Here is a 5084-nt window from a genome sequence, read left to right as displayed (position 1 = left end):
TCTTATCCCATATGATTAAATCTAAGTTATGAATGCTTTAACTAAGTATAAAGCTAGGCTGTTATCACTAAAGTTAAGCATGAAGGACCTTGAAGAGGTGCCTTCACCTTATATCACATGGCAATGCCAAGATTTTAGCAAGATTCAGTGTCTTTTGAAACAGAATGAAGCTAAAAGTTACATGGATGGATTTTAAAATGCGAATGGTTTTTGCATTACAATCAATCATGTATAATGTGATATATAGATCGCCAAGATAACTCGTGAACATTGGATCGTGACGAGTTTATACCAATCTCTATTGATCTGGATCAAAGATCATTGGAACAGTATCAAGAACGTCCAATACATTTGGATATGTAAGATGAGAACTTGATAAGAGAAAGTGAAGATAACCAAAGTTTTGATGCTACATGCATTTGCCTAAGCAAAAGTTGAATCTTGTTGTTAGGCAAACCACAAACATACACGGGCAATTAAGCATCGTGATTAAAAGGTGGTTACATAGGTTCTAAACCATATGTGATGCATGGGAAACTGAATCAATGATTAGTTTCCAAGTTCTCAGTTGAAAGATGTATCTCCCACATCTCTGTGAACTGGTTGGAGTATTCCAAAAGGATGGCATCATTTGAAATTCTACATAATTGAAATTAATTCATTGTTGCCTAAGAAGCAATGAAAGGGAATTGTTTTTAGTGGGAGTTTTCCAATGAACTCAGGTTGATCACAGGTCTGCTACCTGGATAATTTTCTATTTTAGATATGATTATCATTCTAAACAGCAACGAAAGACTAGATCATTCTAGAAACATATTCAAAGATCTTTTCATCTTACATCGAAAGTCTTTCGATTGAAAAGATGCTAAGCAAAGTATGATAAACTAAACCTCTGCATTGAATGATACACAACATTCATATGCAGATATGGAATCAAGTTTGAGTTCCATGAATGTTTTAAGTATTGGGTGAAAGGCCTATATCTGTAAAACATTAAATGCTTGATTTTCGGTTAGAGGCCCACAAATTGGTAAGCATTTGGTTTAAACATTTATCATTTATGAAATTATATTTCATAGTTCATTTAATCTTGGTTTAGTATTAAATGATAAGTCCATGTGATTCAAATCATTCAAATGGGATATCAAGATGGATTCTTCGGCAAAGAAACACCCATAAGTGAACTTGAATATTGAAGTCACAAAGGATCCCTAATCCAGGTCATTGAAACGTGGACGACCAATGACTAATGAAGATTAGAATGCAAGTAGATTACTTAGTTCTGTTTCTTGAACTAGAGTGACTGGATGTCATAATCTTTTGCACAGATACTTATTGGATCTTGTATCGGATTGACCATGAGAACTCTTTAAGAGATTAAAGTCATGTCATAGGTAATTCTCATTAATGGTGATTAGAAACCGTTCCTCAGAACATGAACGATTATGTCTGCTCGTTTGAGAATTGGTTCGCTTTGATACTAGCTAAACGTCGCACCGTAAAAGGAGGCTATAAAAGCAGTTATTGGGCATACTATGAATCAAAGTGAGTGTTCATAGGTTGCAAGAATGGATTGTCCTCCTATCTTTGATAGGATATGGTGTTGTTGTGTAACATGGCCTCTCGGAGAGTTAGATACTGTAAAATGCATGGCCGTGCTCAGAATGGTTAGGCTTAACCTTCTGCAAAAGTTTGACAGTTGAACTCTGTAATCCGAGAAACACTTATGGACCTAATAAGGATGGCTTGGATCTTACCTTATGTTCAGTAAGTAACACTAAGCGACAAAGGAATGTGGATGCACACTTGTCTGAATGACAAGTGGGAGATTGAAGGAAATATGTCCTTCACCCAAGGTGCATTGAGTCTAATACCAAGGTTCAGATTAATTGCGAACAATTAATTCAGTGAGATCAAGTGATCGGAACAGCTAGCTGGAGCAATGCTTCTGATCAGTGAGTTCTAATGGATATTGAACTCACAACTTACTCTTGACTGAACCTACAAGGTCACACCAATGACACGTAACAGATCACCGGATTAAATGAATCGGAAATTCATTTAATAGCTTTTCGGGATTTAAGTTGGAAACGTATTATACGATACGACCTTGCATCGGAATCGTATATCGTATCGCGAATATTCGTAAGCTAGGCGAAACGAATAAATCGTATCGTACGACGGTGATTCGTCGTATACGAAACGATAAATAATATATCGGAAATATATTAAACGTGAATACGAAGAGCGGCCCACGAGCCGAGTGCACGAAGCACTCGAGGCCCATGGGCGCGCGCTAGGCGAGCAAGCAAGGGCCAAGGCAACACGGCAGCGCTGGCCCATGGCCGAGCGGAGCTGCGCGTGTGCGCGCGGGCCTATGCAGCGACACAGCCACAGCAGCGAGGCCCATGGCCCAACGCGCTGTGCTTGTCTCACGCGTGGCTTGCTAGCCGGCCTTGCCTCCGGGCTTGGTCGGTTAGTAAGGTTATGTAAATAACCTTATGACCTAATTTCCAACTTACTGCAATCACAATTCAGATTACTCAAAACCCTAGAGACACAGAGAACCCTAATTCTCTCTGTGCCTCCAAAGTGAGTTCATCCCAAAAAGAAAATTATCTTGATTAATTGTCTAAGCTACGATTATCAAGACGGATCTGATCGTGTCGGTGAACCAAGTAGAGGAACGACAATTGGAGTTCTTTGTTCGTGTTCGTTGACGGATTATTGTGGAAAACACGCTTCAAATGTAAGTATGCCTAATCTGTGCTTTATACATGTTTCCTGGCTTTGGGGATTGTTCCGCACATGTTATTATGTTTAACTGTATTCCCCTACAATTACCAGATCATATATGAAAAAGAGAATACGATGGTTGGCCTTAGATGACATAATTCGCAAAAGAATGAAGGTGAGAACCAAGGATACAACAGAATACGCACTTGCTATCGCAATCGTGATTCCGAAAAACCTGCAAGTGATCGTTCAAAACAGATCGGAAAACAAAATCAAGAAAAATGAAAGTGTAGAATTATTCATAAAAAATGCGTAAAATTAGTAAGATATAGTAATAATAGGATAGGATCAGTACTTGATAGTAGAGGAACAATTGTGTTTGGCTTCCATTTGAATGCCAAAAATAACAACAGTTTGGTTGGAAGTGAGTATAATGTAAGTAGCTGCTATTGAAGTTGCAAATGCTGATACTCTCAACCCTATCTGAAATGCATTTACTATCTTTTGGTTCTTCCCTTTTATTCTTTGTTGGTTTTCCCCCATTACTCATCCTATGTAGTGGCAACTAAAATAACAAAACTATAAACCATTACTATTTTAAAAGTGACAAATTTTGAGAAAGATCCAAATATGGTATATACATTCAAGTACAGTTGGGAATGTTTCTAAACTTGATCCAGAGAACGGTCACGGAGCGTATGTCAAGCAAGCCTGCAGTCACATTGCAAATCAGGTTAGTTGATCATGCATATATAGGTTGGTTTAGCCTTATCGGATACTCGACACTAATCTGAAACAAATGAACTAATCTGAAAAAACTGAACTGAACAAATGAACAACTGAATGTAACTGACCAGATTAACTGAAATAATTAACATCATGTACACATTCAACAACAGCAGCAGCAAACACAGCCGTAGAAACAGGTGGAAGCCTATCTTCAGCAGCAACAACATCAATCATATCAGTACCAACAAGCTCAGCAACAACAGTATTTACTCTACCTCCAGCAGTCACCAATATCAACTAACAGCAGAAACCAGGGCTAGCTATAGACCATAAGTCATTCCAGCATCAACAAAATTGTAAAATAAAATGGGCAGTGTAAAATGCCAAGTATGTTTAAAATCATTAAAAAAAATGCTGATTATATATACTAATAAATTGGTTCTAATTACAGTGGGGCACTTGCGTCAAAAACCTAACAAATATTGTGAGTTTTCAAAATCTCCATATGGGGGCGAGGATGGCATAAATACCAATACTGAATCCCTGGCATTTCCATATATATGATTAATTTTTAATAGACCATAAACTAAATCACATTGGAGAAGAATATGATTACACACAAAATATTTAAGGTGATAATTAAAACTCACTTTAATGCCAAGAGGGGAGGGACAATTTAGTAACTACATTTAGGGACAACAACTATAGTATCAGACATTGTGCTCAAATTCCCCTGAAAAATGGCATTAAATTTATAAAGATTTAAACTTTAATGCACAACGAATTGGAATATAATCTGGCAGAATTTCCAACGTAAAAAAAAGGAGCAAAAATTTGAAAAGATATACCTCAGAAAGTCCGGAAACACTGTCAGATTTTTTGATCCCACCATCATCTACAATTTAATTAATCAAAGAAATCAATACAAACTCAATATATCTAATCAATACAAACTCAATACAATAATTATAAGAACAATAAGAAGGAGAATACTTACAGACATCAATTTCATCCTCCATACTATTGAATTTTTTCACATCTTCATTATCCAGCTTCATTTTCTTTAAATTTTGAGGGGCTTTCTTCTGATTATTTCCACGCTTTCCCATTTTCTTCAAATCTTTGCCACTGTCAGATTTGAGAACTGCTAAACAGTATACAGACAGACTATACTACAGACTAACAGGAAACAGTTAACTGTCATTACTGATAATATTCATATTCATCCAACTTCTGTTAGAAATAAAATCGAAGAAAAAGAAGACACACATATTTACACAAAGCAATATATGTTCTTGGATTAGTCACATCATTTGACACACATATTCTAGAGCAAGGAATCGAGAATTTGACACACATATTCAAATTGTATCGGTTTTAATTCAACAACAAACAAAGTCACATCATTTTTTATTCGAAATATAGATTCAAAGCTCAAAAAAAGATATGGAGCCTAGAAATACAAAATTCAAGATTGAGAGTCAGGAAATACCTAGAACTACTCCCCTTAAACTGATGAGCATGAGTTTCCACTTGGTTGAAATCTACAACTGGATGCTCACTGTAAAACATAGAAAATACCCGTTTTAAAATTACAGAAATCAAGAAAAAATTAATTC

The sequence above is a fragment of the Spinacia oleracea genome, chromosome 5, assembly GCF_020520425.1.
Source record: "Spinacia oleracea cultivar Varoflay chromosome 5, BTI_SOV_V1, whole genome shotgun sequence".
NCBI lineage: Eukaryota > Viridiplantae > Streptophyta > Magnoliopsida > Caryophyllales > Amaranthaceae > Spinacia > Spinacia oleracea.
Note: the sequence above shows the minus strand (reverse complement) of the source record.